Raw genomic sequence first — 19,341 nt, 5'->3', positions numbered from 1 at the left:
GCGAACTGACATCAGCACCCTTGCTAATCATAGTACAAAAGCGCCTCTATATTTTCTCAAAGTGCAAAATGAGCCCACATAAATCACTCTTTGTTATTTGAAAATATCTGGGATTCTTAACGCTTGATCTATTTTTAACATTTCAGTATTTGTCATTGTAACGAAAGCCGTATACTGCCTCACTGAAACACACAATACTGTGCTATATGTGTAAGCAAGACAGCTTCTTCAATAATGGCTTTCCAAAAAAGAAATCTCTATCAGAAAGTATGCATATGTGCAAATATGTATTGCCATAAATTTAATATCCACGACCACCCTTAGCCATTTTTGTTTGAAAATTCTGCATTTTTTTCAACACACCCTGTTACAGCCTACTCCTCACGATCACTAAAATGTTATGACTGGTTTAAGTCACAGGAAAATTGCAGGCACTATCTGTCACATTACTGATGTTATCAGCCATACATTATCAAATACTGATTTTCTGTGCTAAAAGGTCAACTGCATTAAGTTTGAGAAGTAAAAGAATAGCCAGTATGTGATTTAAACATTTTGTTCCAACACCATTATCATTTAATTATGGAAAAGATATTTGAGCAAATAGAGAAAGGGTGGGCTTTTTTAATGAAAGATTTTGAAATATATATATAAAATGTGTTACCAATATAAATAGAGTTTTAAAAACATGTTTTATAAATACACTAACACCTAGTTAGAAAACACTGCACACAGATCAAATACCTAACTCAAAAGTAAAAATTTTCCTTGTAAAACTGTAGTACTGTAGTATAGCAAATGTCATGGGAATCAAGTACACCAAATGCCTGTGCAGGCCTTGTGAATTCTTACAAAACAAGGTTTAAGGAGGTTTGCTGCTTTTGTTTCAGACTATAAAGGCCTTGTGTGCTTCTCAGCTTGTTTTCTACTTTGAGCTACAAAGCATATCAGCTGGCCTAACATAGGACATCACCATTCTTGCCAAACATTGTCCTGTTTGTATCATGAGACCATCATAACTACAGAAACAAGCTTGTTTGCTTGTTTTTTAGGTAGGCTAAAATGTGACAAGCTGCTCACCCACAGAGCATCAAATGATCAAAGGAATAGTGGAATTTTCTTTTTTTTCACACAGAATTTTGAGTAGCTTACAAAGTAAACCCAAGAAACTCGAGTTACTAGTTTTTCCACTCACATATATGCAATCTGCTGATTTAAAAGTGAGCAAATCAGCTAAGAAATTGGCAGAAAGCATCATTTAGCAGTGAAGGGGTTTGTTGTTCTTTTTTTGGCTTTTTTTATTAAAAAAAAACAAAAACCATACTGTCACTAAACCTGTATGCAGTACACAGGATTTACAACATAACCTCCTTACAAGGAGGTTGAAGTAGTTGCTATACCTCCCTTAATCTTTACGTTTATGGATTGTTTTTTCCCTTGTCATATATATACAAGATGTACCTCATTCAGCTGGTGGCTGTAGCTCAAAGATGTAGGAAATAGGGGATGCATGTGTAAATGGAGAAAGAAAGGAAAGAGGAAGGGGCAGGAAAATAGTTTATATTTTAAGAAAGATTTAACCTTTCATTTGGATCCCCTCAAGCTGTTGCTCAAGAGGCCAAAAAATTACATTAAATGTTTAAATAAAAGCTTAGAAATGTTAAATCAAAGACAACTTTTTCCTGGTCTTCCCCCCACCCCCCTTTTCTTTTTTTTTCCAGCATTTGCTCCCATGTGGTCAAGTAACTACTTACTGATAAACTAGTCAACCATCCTTCTTTGGTTTACTATTAGCCACAGTCCTCATGTCACTTAAAGCTTGTTTCCCTCTTTATCACATTTACAACCTTCTTCTCTTGGGTAGCATTCAGTCAAAAACCTCCAAAATTCTTGAGCTAAGGCAAAGAGGGTATCATTTACATCCCCCCTCTGGTAATACCTCCAATGAACGATCCGGAAGAAAACTATGTATCTCGGGCCTTCTGATCTCTTAAGTGTACAGACATTTGTGCTTAAGCTTTCATCTCTGTACTCCACAGACTACTTTGAAAGGACAGTATTTAGCGTCCTCCTTCCCCAGAGAAGTCAAATAAGACTTGGAAGAAAGAAGTGACTCAACCCAGGGGCACAGGGAAGGATCAAAAAGAACACCTGATGTTTTACAAACACACAACAAAACATTTCCTTGCTCCAAAAGAATGTATAAAGTAAGTGGAAGACATGCACAGCATGAACCAGAGAGAAGCAGGGGAAAATAAGCAAGGGAGTCCAAGGTCACTTCAGGATGCTCTCCTGGACATTTAAGTCCTGAACCTACTGTTGAGGTCTTTCCACATGTCTGCTGGGATCAAGACTTAATTTCTTAATGCTTTTTACTCCCATCTATTTCATTCTATCCCTCTGCCTTCACTGGCTTTCCAGTGCAAAGGTTAAACAATAGTGGAATTGCTAGGTGTCTCTGAAAAACAGGAGAAAGGATCACAACCAGAAGATGGGCATTTCTTCTTTTTGCCTCCTGATTTCTAGTGTCCTGGTGTTTTGTTCATCACAGGAGTCAAACACAGCTCTGGCACAGCTTCACTGACTCATACATTTGACCTGTGCTCAACATCCCATTAGAAGCTGAAACAAAATAAAAATAAATGTTCCTTCACACTATGCTTCTTTTTAAATCCTGTCTGTGATAGGCATGGACCAGTGATAACTGTCACTGATGAGCTTCATCCCACAAGGCACGTACTTGGGAGGACTGCCAGGAAGAAGCCAAAAGAGGTCACATTAGGTAACAGTGCTTCAAGTACAGAACTTTACTTTTCCCTACTTGCTACTCTTCTGATTTGCAGAACTAACTCCAACACTGTGAGATTTCAAAGTTTCACCTGAGAAATTAACACTTGGGTATTTCTACATGGAAATAAATTAAGGGTTGTTTTTCAGAAAGCATTTTCTGGAAATCTTTTTAAAACTCTCTCACATCCCACTTCCCCAGTGGCCATATCATGAGCACCTGAACTGAAAAATACATAATTACTACTTCTGAAAGCTATTGTCATAGCACTTACTGGCATCTGCCATCCTCCTCTTCCCTAAAAACTATGTCTTTTTTTCCTTCTTTTATTTCTTTTCTGATCATAAGACAGAACAACTAAATTGAGCACAAAAAAAGCATGTTTAGGGTCTTAATTGGAAATGCAATTTCTGCTGTTACAAGATTCGACAATAGTCTAAACATTCTACTTTTAGTAGCACAAATACTATGAAGTGTAAACAGATTACCGCAAAACAAACAAATGTGATACGAGGAAAACACTGAATACATTATGACTTTCTTTAAATACTTAAGACTTGTTTTCCAGGAAGCACCATCTTTTCTCAAGTGAGCAAAATAAGGAAAAAACAGTCTCAGTGGAAATTTCCACTCTCCTGGCCATCATTCTGATCATCTGTTCCGAATACACACAAGGCCAAAATTTCCTGTTTTCAAACTATTGTCACCATTTTCTAGTCTTGTGCTGTTGATTCTAACTTTAGCTTGTCAAATAAACAAAAGAAAATACTGAAAATACAGCAGAACTATACTTCCACACAGATTTATTGTGAGCAGTGTTTCATAACCAATATTTCAGCATGTGAATTAGTCTCCCAGTGTTACACCACCAATTAAAGTGTCAAAAAAGGTGCAAAATACAATTCAGACAGTGTAGCACTAACTGCTGCTTTATTTTGTGAATCTAAAACTATCACCATTTTCCATAGGGCTTTATTTTCTGCCTTGTTTTTTTTGTTTCTTTGGGTTTTTTTTAAAGCCTTATGCCTATTCCCAGTGTAATTGTGCTGCCAGGTCTGCATCACCTAATTCACACTGAACTGATCCTTATTCTGTCTGGTAGCATCAGTCACTTTAATAAATACTTTTTCTGCAGTATGTTAGAGATTTTTCTAATGGCAAACACAAATTTTTCTCTGTCATACTGTGCACAGCAGAGAATTATTTTTTTTTGTCAAAACAGAACCAGAATTTAGAGAGTTACACAGAGCAATAAAACAGATCTGCAGGAGAGCCAGGACCCTGAGCCTTCATTTCACTGTCTCCAAGTTAGGATCCTATACCAGATCATCCCTTTATTATCCCATCTACTTCTGCCTATAGATATTATGCCATTTCTGGTCATTTGCAAACTTACCTTTTCACTTCTAGTTGCTCTGCTTCACACCACCCACCCTATGTGGCTAAAACATAACTCCCTAACAGTTTTGCTAGCAACATGTTCCCAGATATTAGCTTTGCCATCCCCTCTCACTGCTTTGACAGCAAAGAAAATATAACACTTGTCACAGCATAAGGAGAAGTGTATCTGTTGCACATCCCTTATCCACACATCTACGTGGTCTTTGGTTTGCTGCCCTGTTTCTCAGAATATTTCCAGAATATGGTCTTTTCCTCCCTGATCACAAATGTGTTCTGATCATCTCCCTCTCTAGTCTCTCCCATACGCATCCTATTTAAATAATACTGCCAGGACAATTTCCCTTCTCTCATCCTGATCACATTGCCTTCCATTTTAAAGTTCTCAATTTATTGACTTGCTTTACTGCAGTTTTGAGCCTCCTTTCCTACTCTTACGCTTTTTCTTGTTAGCGAAGCCAATGCGCTTACTTGACTGCCTCCCTCTTGCAAGTCACCTCCTATTGCTTTGCTTTATCACCGATACAAGATTTGGTTTATTTTAACTTCTCTCCCACTCTTCTCATCCTTCTTCAACTTCTGAAGGCTCCCCAAATCAATAAGCAAGGGCATGACACCTCCTTCTGTCAGATTCCTCCTAAAGATCAACCTCTTTGATAGTACTTACAATCACCCAAACCAAAATGCAATTTGGCCTTGCATCAGATGGATTTATTCAAAAGGTAATGTTTTTGTGTCTTCATCAGATGAAGTTCAGTATGTTGTTTTGTTTTAAAGTTGCTTCAGTCTGTTCATCAGCTCTTAATTAGAAGTCACTCCTCCCCCACAAGTCTTAGTTTAAGACAGCAAAACATTCATGGTAGGTTATGCCCTTTTTATTTTAATGTGTTAAAATGTGTTTTTTAACATTAGTTATCACAAGGATTGCTACAGTGCTGACAAAACCCCCTTAACAAGACAACTAGAGAAAACACCAGCTGTGCTGTTTGAGTCAAGTTCCACTATTGTGAGCTCATGGTGTACGTTTTGACAAGCTGCATTAGAGCAATGCACAGAAAAATAAAAACTTTAGGATTTAAAAGACACAATAAACCCAAAGCTGAGAGGTCAAGCCTACACTCCATGGATACCAACAGCTTTCCCACTATTGGTCATGGATGAAACATTCTACCATACATTTATGTCTACTCATTTCTCATTTCCTAGGAGGACAGTTATTTTGAAGCGGTGCTTGTACCAAAGTGTGAAAAAAATCCCCATTCTTCCAGATAACAAGCCCAGTGCTTTTTATAGTATTTCATACGGATTTGCAATTTTCCTTCCCCCCACCTTCTTACTTGCCCATGTAGTTATCTATCACCTGCAAAACGCTTACAAACAAGGGAAAGCAAAAACATGCAATCCTGACTATTGTGGATCTTTTAAAGGACACTGCAGTTTCAACAGACATACAACACACACTTCAGTGCTTCATGCTTGGATTACTCAAGCGTGCTAATGCTGCATGCAAAATAGATACTTCTACATATGACAGTGGCTAGGCATTCTGCACATCACCTCTTCAACAAAATACTCATAGGCTTAAATACTGTGTTTTGTACTCCCCATAAAAGAAAGGGGATTTGAGCTACAGAAGCAGTAGTGTCTCCAACTTCAATAGGGAATGATGAATAAAGGGGTATTTAGTAGTGAATTAAGGAGAACAGCGCAAAGATACCCCTTAATTTCTACAAATTGCCTCCCAACTAACCAGCCTGGTTTAACCTACTAGTTGTAGGCATAATGAAAGAAGCTCCTACACATCCATCAAACACACAGGGAAAAGTCTCCAAAGGAAATTCCAGACAATGTTTTAAATAATCTCTACAAATTAAATTTAGGACATGTTGACACTCCATCGTTATCCATTCCTCATGAGAGAAAGGCTGTACACTAGCTGACATATTTGCAAATTGAGGACCTGCAAACCAAAGCAGGAGCCTTTCTTGTAAATGAGCCAGCCACTGTTACAGCAATGAAAAGACTGACACCTATTCAAGCCTCTTTACTCAGACACAGTAAAGCTAAAGGAAATCTATTGTTCTGACAAGGTATTACAGGGAGAATCAACACAGTACTTTTAAAATACTGTAAGCCATTGCAAGGAATTCCTTATTGTAAGAAAGGGGATGAATTATGAAGGGCATGCTTAGTGTTTATATTTTAGGACTAAAATTACTAGCTTTTCCATTACAAATATACAGATCAGCAATGTGCACGAGCCAAGTGACTAGATATGGCTGGAAGAGCTGCTAAAAAAAAAAAAAAGTAAAACCTAAGGTAAAGCAAAAGTCAGCACTGTATCCGATATACACATTCTCACTTTACATCACTGAAAATATTTGCTAACTAGGCTCACCAGTTTTTTTCTGAACAAAACTGACCTGAAGAACTACAGCGAAAAACTGATTTCAAACCAAACAAGCACAAAATCAGAATTCTTTGCAAGACATTACAATATATAAATTGCTTATATTATGCTACTTAAACTGACTCCATTATAACAAAAATGCTTTTTCCAACAGTGAAAATATACTTTTAGATTCAAGTAATTCACTGAGCAGTAGCAAAATAGTTAAGAAATCAAAAACCTGCGACATCACATACCAACAGCATATTTACCTACATACCAGCACACTGGAAAATTAAGATGCTTTGGTATAATTACTTGGATTAGCTTACAAAAGACTCCTCTTGCTCTCATCAACTCACATAAAGTTTCCTACTGTTTCCTAGACTGTAACAGTACCCTCATGCCATATGTTATTAGGGTCAACAGCTTTGTAGAGTTTAACCACCGCAACAATTAATTTATCTTTTTTTTTCCTCCCCGCCCCAACACAATCTCTGAATCGGGATTTGTTCTGAAACCAAATCCTTCACACAGCGTTGCCGCAACTGCTCACCACAAACACAGAGGAACCTGAGTGCCAGGACCAAGCCCTGGTCTGCTCACAGCAACTCCCTGCAAGCCTCCCTGGTGACAAAAGTGAAGTAGTCACAGCGGGGTCTTAACAGCCACGAAAGCACAGGTGGTTCCTCAATAACCATAAAAATGTTAAGATAAACTAAGCATTTTAGAAGTTTGCATAAACACACCTATGCATGCCCATGTATGCCTGTAACAAACTGAAGCAATACATTGCAGGGCTTCTACTTACTTCATGGTATATTTATTTTTTTTTCTTTTTTCTTGAGTTAGTGACAAAAGATAACAGAGGTTTACACTCCTGCTTCAGAAATACAGTTTACCCAGTCAACCTGTCAAAACAAAAGCTACGCCTCTTTTTGAATAAAAAAAAAACCACCCCAAAACCTAAACAGTTTCAAGTAAAAAGATAACATTCTTTAAGGAAGCCCCTGTTTACTTACTCCAATTCATTCTCCATAGGCATAAGTTACAAAGCAGAAAAGTAAACAAGAACAGTTTTTTTTTCTAGTTTACCTCTTCAAGTCTTCAAAAAATTTAAGCAATGTCCTGGCCATTTCTGTAGTTGTGTCTACCCCAAAATAAGCAAAGCTTTCTTTTTCCTGCTGGCTTCCCACCTCACTCTACACCACCCTATCCTCATAACCTTTGACCAACAGGAAGCAGACACAATGGACTGAAAATAACAGCAATTGTAAGATTTCAAATGATTTAATACACGAGGGGTGGGCTCAAGATTTGAAAAACTTCCCCTGCTTTGGTTTTTTAACAGTTGCTTGAAACACATGTTATCTACACAGGCTTATATTTGTCAGAGATCCCAGCCTGAGAAGCAGGCTAAAAACTGAAACTTACAATTAAGAGCACATAGGTACAAATTCTGGCACATGTTCAGATTCTGCATTTATTAGGCTACTGTATACATATTTATACAGATATTACTAGGTAATTATATACAACTAAATTTTCTGACAGTGTAAACAACAGCAATAGAAGTTTCTTGCAGCATTGCGGTTTTGGTTTTTTTTTGGTGGGGTTGGGGTTTTTTTTCAAGTATCTTCATTTATCTGAGCTTTTAGATCAGTAACAAGTAACCCTAACCCTATGCCCCACAGAATAATATGACATTCTGGTAAGAAATATAACCATCAGTCCGTTTCAACACTGCAGTTAAAGCTGTTAATAAAAAAAAAAAACAAAAAAACAAAACACATGGTGATGGAAAGCCACAGAACAACTTGCTAATACAAAAGAAAATCTGCTGATTATACGTAGCTGATGTACACTTCGTGCTGTAGAAGGAAGGACTTTTTATCTTCTCCTCACATGAAAGCCCAAAGCAATGAACTCAAAGATAGCTTCATTACCAGTTAAAAATTCATGTGCTTTAAATTATACTAACATCTTGGCCTGAACAAGTGACGGTTACAGATTCCAAAGTCCAGATAGGCAATTAAGAGTGTTTCTTTTTATAAGTGCCTTTTTTTTTTTTTGTCTTGCACCCCAAGTACCAGCTGGTTATTAGTTTGAAAACCCACAATCACATCCTGCTTCTGCCATTTCTCCTCAGAGCCCTCAGGTTCCTCCTTTGCGGTTACACGACAATACATACGGGTCATGGCGATAAGAGCAGAATGAACTAACTCAGAGGGACTCGCCTCTTGTCTAAGAGCTATACTGTGTCATCTGGAGAAGGGAATGGAGGGGATAACGAGTCAGTGTCATTTTTACACAGACTAATTATCCCTAACATAAGATGACTAAATCAAAAGTCCTTTCACAATCACAAAAGCTGGCAATGTCCTTTGCCTTGTAAATGCCAAGCAAAATTTTGAGTATGTTTGCTAGCCCAAGCACACATTTATTAAGCATTCACTATCCATCCACTGCACATTAGGTGCTGCTTGGGTTTCTTTTTAGAGGCATTTCCATCATGGAATTACAGTAGAAATATTATTTTCTTGGCAAGGGAAGCTCAGGCACCGCATTTCTGCAGGATAAAACCAGATCTACCTTGTCAATTAAGTATTTCATTAAGGTCTTCAAGTGCTCAAAATAACCACAGAAAAGCCCCTCATAATATATATCAACATGGTATCCACAACAACTTCCAAATATATGGACATCCATATTGCATATGAGCAAGCTTTTGTGCACAGCATCAGAAGCCGTCACTGACACACTGTAACAGTAGCTTGAAGTACAAATGGTTCAACAAGGAGACTAAGTACAAGGTTCTCTGCAAGCCTGCAGTTTAGGAGTCCCCTGAAACCACTTTGTCTGCTAATAGGATCCTCCTTTTCCCTTCCCCCATTTTAAGACACAACCCGATGCCATCACACCAAGGAATAACAGAGAAAGGATATCCTGCCTAGATTTTCCATTATACAGATCAAATCATCAATCCAGAGAGGTCTTTTCTTGCACATAGGATAAAAAGAAGATGCTTCCAACTGATAAACCCTGAGAGGAAACAAGGTTGGCTCCACAACTATTTTTAAGTAGTTAGCACTCACACAATGGCCTAAAATTAATGGCCAACCCCCAGGGTCCATGAAGCCTTCGTTTAAAAAAAAGTATTGGAAAAAAAAAAATTAAGGAGTTAGCATATTTGAGGGAGAAAATTTAAAAAAAAAAGGGGGGGGGGGAGGAGGAACAAAAGAACTAGAGGTTTCCTTCAACAATTGCTGAGAGAAAACCTACTTTACAGCTCTTGTCATTTTGACTGATACACCTCTGCTGTATCATATGACAAAAGGTAAATAAACATAAAAAGAATAATACCTTTATGTAAAGGTATCATGAAAGAAAGAACTTGTTTCTCAGACTGAATTTCCAAGACTGGCTGTCACAGCTGTGCTGCAGCTCCCAGCTGAAGAGCTCCCTACATCTCACCACCTAACAGGCAAAGAGCATTTAGTTTATCAAATGGCCAGTGTTTCACATTTAGCTCAGTTAAAAGCATCCCACATCTAGGGCTTCATCTAAGCATGGTAAGTGAAGTCCTACTTTTGCCTCTGGGTAGATGATAAATACAAACATCTTTGTTATCATCTATGGATAAATAATTTAAATGGCATCATTTCAACATTAAATGCACCGAAAATGCAGATCTCATGCCAGGCATTTCTTTGGATAAAGAACAATATAAGGCAAAAGACCTTTTAAAAAATCACCTTTTTAATCTAAGAAATGCCCAGAAACTTGAGATGTTTCAAATATTACCATTCATCTCCACCCTTTAGTGCTAAGAAGGATTTCTTCATATGAGCATTTATCCTTCTGGAGGTTTTTTTGTTGTTGTTTTTAATAACAGCATCCTTCTGATGAATAACTAACAGAATCACGGAAAACAAAAATGGCCTAGAACTTCTGATCTCATCACAAACTACTCCCCTCCTCCTCTGTGCACTAGATAAAAAGTGAACAATCAGCCTGCTGTTTGCTCTGTACAGTGAGATTGTTCATGTCTTCATTTGTACCAGATCACAGCATGGAATAGAGAAAAACATGAAAAAAAGATTAAATAAAAAAATTAATATATTATTAAACCACCAACACAGCTATGAGAACTTAAACCCAATCAGATTTGTATTATTCATTTTGTAGTTTTGAGCATATTCAAGTACATTTACCTTACCTGGCTTGAAAAGTACTTCACATTTTTAAGCTTTGCTTTTTGACGTGAAAAGCAAGCACTGCATTATCCAACTGCTTTTACACATTTTTGTGAGAGTTTCCTAACTAGTTTCACTTACTATGAATATGTTTAATTTTTAACTCACACGCAGCAAAGGAACTCTAAAATTGTACACCTTGTTACTTTATTTATTGGCTCTCTATACATCTAAACAGCATCTACTTTGTTTACTGGCTAGGAGCTCTTACTACTGCCAGCACTTCAGGAACAATGAAAAGGGAAACATGTTTTTCTACATTGTTTGTCATCTAACAGAACTATAAGGTACACATGTACCAGTTTGAAAACATTTTTAATAGCTGGTAACCTCAAATGGACAAAACAACCTACTCAGCAGCTATTTCATCTGAACCCATAACTTAACCCTTTTCATTCTGGAGTTATTTTCAAGTAATAGTGACCACAAGATTTTCTACAATGCTGATTATTGTTCAGTATCTCTATCATAATAACACTGAAGAAGCGCTTGCTATTTCTAAAGATTACCATTTTTCAGTCCTTACAATGGAAAGAGCTTTGGGGCAAGTGCAAGAGCCCTGAAATCAGAAACAAGATTTAGTATCTTGTACAGCATTTTCCAGCTCTTCACATATGTATCTCACAGCACCATTTACATGAACCCAGTAAGATACACAACTTGATTTTAAATACAGATGTAAAAAAAAACAAAAAACAAAAAAATATGCCACTATAATAACATACCAAGCTTCAAGCAGAAAAAGGAATTGCCTCATTTTCCCCATCACTTACAGTGGCATCAAAATCTTTCCTCCCCTAGGGAATTCTGGTGCACCTGCACTAGGTGGTGTGACAAGGATCCCCTTGTCTGTGGGGGACAGCAAAGTGAGAGAGATGCTGCCAGCTAGGCCAGGTGCCATTCACCAGGTCCTCTGAGCACACCTCCCTCCTGCTCACCAGCACTGCCAGCAGTGCTGATGGAAGAGAGGCCAGTGTTCTGTTTCAAGTAGGTGAGATTCGGCAGGGGAGTGCACTTGTACCTCCAACATCAGGTCTCACATGGGTTTCCTAAGCTGTTGTTTACCCTCAAAGCTAGATAAATGTAAAGCACATATTGAAGTCTACAAATGGATGGCTCCCCTAATTCAACTCATCCACCCTCCTTTCAGACCTGAAAGGCTCACAGAAATATAGAGGGGGAAAAAACTAAATTAAATGGCTACCCTAAGCAATATTCAGATGACCTTCATATTTGAACATGCTGAGTTTGCCTCTGCTGCACTCCTCTTCCTTCTAGAAAGCTGCAGAGCTGAAGCTGCTTATTCACTATGTGAATCATGACAGAAGAACTGGTGAGACCAATAACAAAGTGAAATGATAATTTTCATAATCACTGATTTAGAATGATTACATCTTCACTATCACTGACTGCGAACACAAGACACCTACTAACGTCATGTTATTTGTACTGCTGCAGTCAGCTGCCCATCAGGCAGGTGCCACTTCACTGAAGCTGCTACATGATTTGAGAGCACTTATTACTGCTCTTGATAGGCAGGGAGGCCAGAGACTGAGCAATATAGAAACAAATAATTCTCACTTTTGGTAACAGGCTGATGTGTCAGAGCAGTGATGATGTCCATTCTTACTCTCCATTATAATTTTCTTTCAGAGGAAAAGACAGATTTCAGCAGACTGGGAAAGTCAACTCAGATTTTACTAAAGAAAAATCCTATCACTTCACAGTGAAGATCAGAAGATTTTGAGGATGGGATGATAAAGCCAGAGTGTTTAAAGTTTAGTATCACTTCATTCTGGTTCAAAAACATGCACTGCTTTTTTCTGTTGTTGTTCTTTCAGAAGCTGCAAACTTTGAAGTATGAAGCCCCATGGCATGCTAGGAGTCTAAATACTGCCAGGACCACTCACATCAGCTACTGATGGACACCATCCAAATTGTTTCAACCCAGTGGAAAGTTATTTTGGTGAACAAAGTCACTGAATCAAAGTAACAATAAAGAGTACTTACACCAAAGTCTTGGCACCTAAACCAAAATACACCAATTGATCAATTTCTTAATCACTTTGTGATTAATAAATAAGCATAAACAGCATAAGCAAACAGTTTATTCACTCACTATATTATGAATGCCCTCCCCACAGAGGCAGGGATAGATGATTTTCTGCAGTAATGTGTGCTTGAATTACAAATACAAACTAAACACCTTCTGCCTGAGCAAGGTGATGACAGTATGTGACGCTGTTTGGAGGAAAAGCTATAGCTGAACTTCTCTGAGCATTTAAGAGGTATCACATCATACCAACAGAATTAATAGAATTCCCACAGAACGTAAAAGAAGTTTCAGTGATTTTATCAGACATGAGCTGGCAGGGTAGAGAAGCATATACAAATGACTGCTTTCTCTTTGATTCACAATATTTAGATTGTTATTTCCAGCCCAGGTTAAACAAATTGGTGTTATGATACTATTGTTAGGCTAGATGTATAAACAGGCTCATGCACTTCTGGAGGCACGCCAGCCAGCTCAAACAACAGATTACAAAAGAAACAGCAAAGAGCTACTGCTCAGGTTCACCCACTAGGCTGTTAAGGAGAGGGAAGCAGGGGGTGGGAAGGAAGAAAACAGCGCAGAACAACAGTTGAGCAAAATATTTTGTGAACATGCTGTTTTAAGAAGTGTAGAAGGTTTCTTCAAAAAAGGCTCAAAAGTTGGTTTATACTCAGCAAAATACCTCCTGAAGATTTCATACAGGGACAGATACATCAAGCAGTATCAATCAGCGTGCTTCACTCAAGGCAAAATCAACAAAGAAGCACTGGATATAGATTTCTTAGAGTGAAAAAAAATTAGTGCTCAAAGCACAAATCACTCATCAGCAAAATTTTACTCAGTAGAGAAAACTACTTGTTTTCTTTATGAAGAAAGATCTGGATAGTCCAGATCTCCCACTTTGCCACTAATGAGAAGGGCTCAGTCTTACCCCTCTCTCTTCTGCTTAAGCTCTTGACCCTAACTTTTCACTTCACTTCACCCAACATGTCTCTAAAAAATTACATTAAAAAAATGATATATTTTTTCTCAATTCAAATTCTCAATCAAAGCAGAAATGTTTTGAGACAGGTTATTTAAAGTCTTTTACTCAATTTACAGATACGGAGTTGAAAGCAAGTATATATGAACCAACAGACATCATGGGGTTTTCAGGTATTATGGATTTTTCAGCTATTACAACCAGCCTATGTAAGCAGAAAAAGAGCTACAACTTTCAAATAAGAAATGCAGAGTAACATACAATCATAAAATTTATCTCCCCAGCTTACCCTCCATCTTAGTGAAGCTGAAGTAATATATCTGTTCCAACAGCCAACAGGGCTGGGGTATCAACCCTGCAAGTTCATTTTTTTAAGTATACTCACCATGCAGAGAGAAGAAAACCATGTGAAGAAGTAAAGCCAGTAACTCATTCTCTTTGAAAAGGGCCTTGTGAGATTTCCCATTTATGATTTGCTCTCCTCTGTTCATGGCAGACACTCTGGAAAGACTAAGATGGGTTGCAGTCATACCAACAAAGGAGGTGTCTATTTTCATTATCAAAACACTTGCCTTGTTTCACTGGAAACACTCCAGTTTATTTTAAATTCCATTTGGAGGAACAGGTCCTTCAACAGCAAAAATATAGCTGTGTACCAAGGATTTGCTTAGCCCATAAAATAAAAAGTAACTGCAAAGAAGTGCCATTACCCGAGTACCCTCAGGCATCTTGAAAGTCAGGACTCCACCAAGGTCTCCTAATAGCAGAACTTGAGATACTTCAGCTCAACCAGCACACTTGTGAGCAAGTTAAAGTTGGAATGGAAAGCATAATAGTCAAATAATTTACTTCAGTCTACTACACAGGAAGATATACTTAGCTACACAAAAGTAATGCTCTGTTAACAGTTTAAACAGGGAAAAAAGGCAATAAACAAATTTGTAATCCTTGCCAGTTCATTTATTTCCTTAAGCATTTAGTTTTTGATGAGACTCAACTTTACTTTGTTATATAAATCATTGGCCTGCCTCTTATTTGCGTATCACTGATATCCAGCGTAGCCTTGAATTTTAGAATCAATCTCATGAGATGATGTCTTCTATCACCAAGTTATGCCATTTTTACTAAACTAGAAAAATTACATGTGAAAACTTGGTTTGTGCTTGCTCTGCTGATCACATTTTACAGAATATTGCTGTGCATAACCCTTCAGTAACTTGTGCAACTTCATTTAGTTACTTTTTTTTGTCAAAGACACATGAAAGAGCATTCTTCCTGCACTGTGCATATTTCCCCAGTTCTTCACATGCTGGAACAGGTTGTTGTTGTGGGCTTTGGTTTCTGGGTTCATTTTTTCTGTTGTTTGGGGTTTGGGTTTTTTGGTGTTTTTTGTGGTTTTTTTTTTGTTATTTTTTGTTTGGGTGGAAGGTTTTCAACACCAGATCCTGAACAGCTCTTAGACAAAAATCACTTCCTTGCAGAACTGCTGAATAAATAAACCACATTTGACAGAGTTCAGAAGACACTACATTGCTGGGGCTTCTTGCCAAAACAGTGTATCTGGGCTTGTACCACTGGATACACACAGGTGTTATTATTGTCCCATAGTGCCTTTCCTAAGCAACAGAAATAGACCAACTTCTCACAACACACAATGGAAGTTAGAAATGTTTCTATCAATTGCCCCATTCCACCCCCTCCAACACAACACCACCCCCCACCACTCCCCCCCCAAAAAAAAGATTAACTGGGCTATTCTTTAATATAGAAAGATCTGTCTATGCAGCAACAGTAGTTACTGCCAGTCTCAGAATAGTAGCCTTGACATTCCAAAACTGTGTTCTAGTAACCCTTTTATTAAAAATACTGTAACAGGCCCAGAATTAGTAACATTTGCTTTTCATTTTACCTGCTAGCAAAAACAAGGTTCCAGCAGGGGACTAGTCAAGTACCCTAACTTTCTTTAGGAAGTGTTTTTCAGTGAGCTCCTTAAAACAAGTGACCAAGTCAGATAAGAGTTCTGTATACAACCGGTTCTAGCTTGAGCATGTGTTGCCTACCACGCTAGTTGCGAAGAGGACAGACAAGAGGATGAGGTCTGCCACTTAGACTACACCTCACCCCAGGTCAAGCCAAAGCCAACCTCCAGAAAAAAAATAATTACTTTATAAAAACAGAGCTGAGAAATGCACAATGTCCCTTTGCTACAGGGACCGTAAGTTACACAAAGCTGAGAAATGCATAATGTCCCTTTGCAACAGGGACCATAAGTTACACAAAGCAGAAACATATCCTTAACACTAATACTACAGATTTTCACACAGAACAACAAAGCATGGTAAAAACTAAACTACCACAAGCCTGTCACCGACTTTAAAATAAAATTTTACTTTAAAAACCTTACTTTAAAACACAGAAAGATGGAACATCCTTCACCAGCCTCCAGCTGCTGCGACACTTATCCAGGCAAAAAACCCAGCAAGATCTCCATTTCAGGAGAGCACTACACTTATTTAGCATCAATTCCCAACAGCAATACAACAGAAAGCTCTGCAATCTGGTACACTCAGTGAAGGTTTTAATCATCTAATGAGATTACCTCATCCGTGTGTGGTTTCACAATGCAGTCTCAATGGTAGCCCATTATGCCAGTCCCTTGACATGCAGTATCAATCATGTTAATCGGCTTACTCTGCTATCACTCCTGCAACTAGAGGACTGCCATGCACAGAAACCAAACCCACAAAGAGTTTCTACCTCACAGGATAAAAAGAAACTGTGAACAAAGTACTGTCACAACAGCACAGACAACATTGCTAGCTCCAATCTCAAAATTAACGTCACTTCTACTTAAACAGGCTTTGAGCCATGTTCCATTTTTGTTTTACATATATTCTCTGCTCAATCATACCAAAGTACAAGAGCTCCCTTATGGAGAACATGAAGTTTATGTATAACAATTTACATATTTACAGTTAATAAATTCCACATTGGAAAAATCATAATGTTTCATAGAACATCAGTAGCTGCCTTTTCTGAAACCCAAGCTTCCCCAGCTATCAAACGGAGCTCACAAAGCACAGCACACTGACTGTTTTACTGTCACCAACTGAAAATGTTATAGTAATTAACGTTGTCCATTTACCAAAGCTAGAAGCATCCAACCTCAAAGTAACAATAAAATTAATTCTATTTGACAGCTGAGGCTAATGAGAAAATCTAAATATTAAACTAAACCTAGCCTTATTTTCTTTATTGGTTGCAAGGGAAAAACAGCCCTGCTTTCAGATGTCTTCCTAGGTAACACAGGGATCCAGCTGTTGTATACACAGTTAAAAAGGGTAAGCACACTACACAGATGGAAAAACTAACAAATCAAGCCCCTCTAGTATCAATGTTTGATACAAGAGAGATTAAGCAGCCTGTCCAAAGCAGCACAAGAATCGTGAGCAAAAACCTAAGACATAATTGTGAAATTAGCACTGCTTTATCACACTGGCTTTACCTCTTACACTTTTCCCAAAGAACTTAAAAACATTAGTAGTATAACCAGAATTTCAACACATCTTCATTTGGTGGAAGAAAAAAAGCATAAGCGCATAAGCACAGGTATTAAACATTTTAGAATACGATTTTTTTTAAAGGCTACACATATCTAGACTAGACTGTGGTCTCTGAAACAGGCATCCCTAACCCAGAGCACCATCTCTAGTGTATCCTTTTGCCACTAGCTGCTTTCAGTAACATGCAGGAAAGGGAAGTGAAATTAAATAAAGGAGACAAAATGAGTACATAAGGCTGTAATTTTGTCATATTTAGGTTGGAAATATACAGAACCACTTAAAACTTGACACAACCTGTAAACAGCAAGAATCAAAAAATAGAAAACCCAACCAAAAGACCTAAAGCCAAAAACCAAACACACACACAACTGATGAAGCAGCTTTAGAGCTTTACAACCCTACTGCATCTCAACCCACTTCCAGGATACTCATTCAAAATGGGAATGTAAAAAGGGAAAACCAGCACAGCAATCACAGGGGAAAAAAAGTCTTTTGATCTTGTTATCCAAAATTAACTGCCTTGTAAGCCACTGGCTTGGCTGGCCCAGCTGAAGCCAGGATCTGACTTGGGACTCTTGCTTTGCTGAGAAAATACCAGAAAGGTAACCCTGTGCAGTTTGACATTCCAGATGAAACACATCATATTTTATAAACAACCTATATTTCTCCTCTGCTTTTACACATGCATGCTCAACCCAAACAATTCAGTAACTTCAACTTTTTATAGGATATCATATTTGCAAATCCCAAGTGAAGGCAAATAGCTCTCTCCTACAAAGAGGAAAACAGACCTGCATATAACTTACCCTTGCTACCCAAATGCATACTAAGCCTCCAGAATAGAATATGAAACTGAGTCATGCTGATTCTCTCACCCAGACTTGATTACTTTCATACTGAGTTAACACTTTTGATTTCTCAAACATTCAAATAAATGAAGGACAAGACTATGATCAAGAGTAGTCAGCATGAATTTATGAAAGGAAAATCATGCCTGGCCAACCTGATGAAATGACTATGGATCCATGATTATGGACGAGCAGTGAATTCTAATTATCTTGACTTCAGGAAGACTTTCAGCACTGCCTCCCATGTCACTCTCATACACAAACCCAGTGAAATATGGGCTAGATAAGTGGACTGAAGAGTGGCTGAACTTAACTTCTACACTCATGCTTGCAGTCTGCAGCATGAAGTCCAGGTGGAGGTCAGATAATGGCACAGAGTGCACCCTCAGCAAGTTTGCAGACAATAGAAAACAGAGGAGCAACTGATACACCAGAAAGCTGCGCTGGCACTCAGAGGGACCTCAACAAGCTGGAAAAAATGGGACAATGAAGACTTCATGAAGTTCAACAAAGGGAAATAAAGTCCTGCACCTGGGAAGAATACCACCAGACATCAGTGCAGGCTGGGGGACAGCCAGCTGGACAGCAGCTTTGTAGGGAAAGCCATGGTAGATAAACTGTCTAGAAATTAGCAATGTGCCTTCATGGCAAAGGCAGCCAATGGCTTCTTAAACTGAATTACAGAGAGCACTGCCAGCATGTCAAGAGAGGTAATCCTTCCTCTCTACTCAGTCTGGTAAGACACATCTGGAACCCTGAGTCCAGTTCTGAGCTCTGCAAGAGAGACATGGACATTCTGGAGAAGATGCAGTGAAAGGCTGGATATATAATTAGGGGGTGGAGCATCTTTTACATGAGAAGAGGGCAGGAAAGCCTGGACTGCTTAGCCTAGAGGATCTTATCCATGCATATAAATACCTGGTGGGTGGAAGTAAAGACAACAGTGTCTGACTCTCCTCAGCTGTGCCCAGTAAGAGAACAAGAGACAATGGGCACAAACTGGAATACAAGAAATTTCATTAAGCATAAGAAAAGCCTTTTTACTGTGAGGATAATTGAACACT

At 38.3% G+C, this 19,341-nt stretch overlaps 1 protein-coding gene across 12 annotated transcripts in view; it reads right to left on the bottom strand.

Moving 5' to 3' along the window:
* Positions 1-19,341, bottom strand: part of GAB1 (GRB2 associated binding protein 1) — a 101,776-nt gene that overhangs the window by 47,011 nt on the left and 35,424 nt on the right. Inside the window, exon 1 of one of the 12 annotated variants that reach the window (XM_062637283.1) lies at positions 7,671-7,802. The exons of the other annotated variants lie outside the window; for them this stretch is intronic. The gene's annotated coding sequence lies outside the window, so the exon portion shown is untranslated. Of the gene's footprint in view, positions 1-7,670; positions 7,803-19,341 lie in introns of those variants that run through there. 12 annotated transcript variants of the gene reach the window in all.

Source organism: Pezoporus occidentalis, unplaced genomic scaffold, assembly GCF_034315485.1.
Source record: "Pezoporus occidentalis ecotype Australia unplaced genomic scaffold, CSIRO_AGI_Poc_V1 ctg51, whole genome shotgun sequence".
Taxonomy (NCBI): Eukaryota; Metazoa; Chordata; class Aves; order Psittaciformes; family Psittacidae; genus Pezoporus; species Pezoporus occidentalis.
Note: the sequence above shows the minus strand (reverse complement) of the source record. Positions and strands in the feature narration are given on the sequence as shown.